This window comes from Brassica oleracea, chromosome C7 (assembly GCF_000695525.1).
Source record: "Brassica oleracea var. oleracea cultivar TO1000 chromosome C7, BOL, whole genome shotgun sequence".
In the NCBI taxonomy this organism is placed as follows: Eukaryota; Viridiplantae; Streptophyta; class Magnoliopsida; order Brassicales; family Brassicaceae; genus Brassica; species Brassica oleracea.
In genome coordinates, this window is record NC_027754.1 from 22148865 (window position 1) to 22149961 (window position 1097).

A 1097-nucleotide genomic window follows, 5' to 3' on the forward strand; every position below is an offset into this window, starting at 1 on the left:
TATGGCATGATAGGATTAGTCATCCTAAAGTCTAAACTTGATGCAAAGATTGGAAAGGCACAGAGTTATCCCGTAAAAGATCTTACGTTGTGAAACATGTACACAAAGGGAAACCCATTAGGATTAATTGTCCCAAGCACCACGACCTTATAGTATGGTCATGAGGGGGAGAGAGGATAAACCCATGATCAATACTACAAGTTCGTGTACTACTATAACGGCCAAACAATAAAGGCCATGAGAGACAACGGCCTTCGGCCGCAAAGGCAATAAACATGTAAAACCATGTTTAGGACGGCCAAACCATAAAGGCCATTACTTGGCCATGTTATAAATGGCTCGGCCATAACCGGCCTTCGGTCACAAAGGCCATAACCGGCCGGAAAGGCCATTACCATAAAAGATCGGCCATGTAAGCCATTACCTATAAGACTAAGATTCTAAAGTCTATAAGCTTGGAGATATTATGAATTTACATGTATAGAATGATAATATGCATCAGGCCATATAAGTGAGCATAGATATTCCCATCTCAAGTTGAATACAGGTCATAAAACCAGACATACACCATCTTAAGAGATTTGAATAAACCACCACATACATACATGTGCCGTCTAAAGATCGAACCTCGGAAGAGGATTGGGAATATATAAGAATAGGACTTTCTCCACGAAATCAAAAGGACCGAGAGCCAAAACATGGGTTGTCAGAAAGTGGCCAGGTACACGGATTGCATCCGTCTATCCAAACATTAAAGGATAAAGATTATAAGCTGGATAAAGAATGATAAGAATGGTTTTAACCATCATTGTCTTGGCAAAGATCCTCGGACTAGAGATTATAATTTAAGACGTCCAAAGAAAGATTATAAAGATAGCTAATTGAGATGCTAATCGAAATGCCATACACTAACCCGGGAAATGACTAACCAGCTTAGCACCAAATGAATGTCCTAGAAGAGACATAATCAAGTTGCTATAGAGTCTATACAAGATAGATCAAGTGTTCCATAAAGATAAAGGGATCTCCGATAGAAAGGAATGGTGCATGGAATGATAGATCCGAGATCATACTAGAAACCAAACAGACATTGAGAA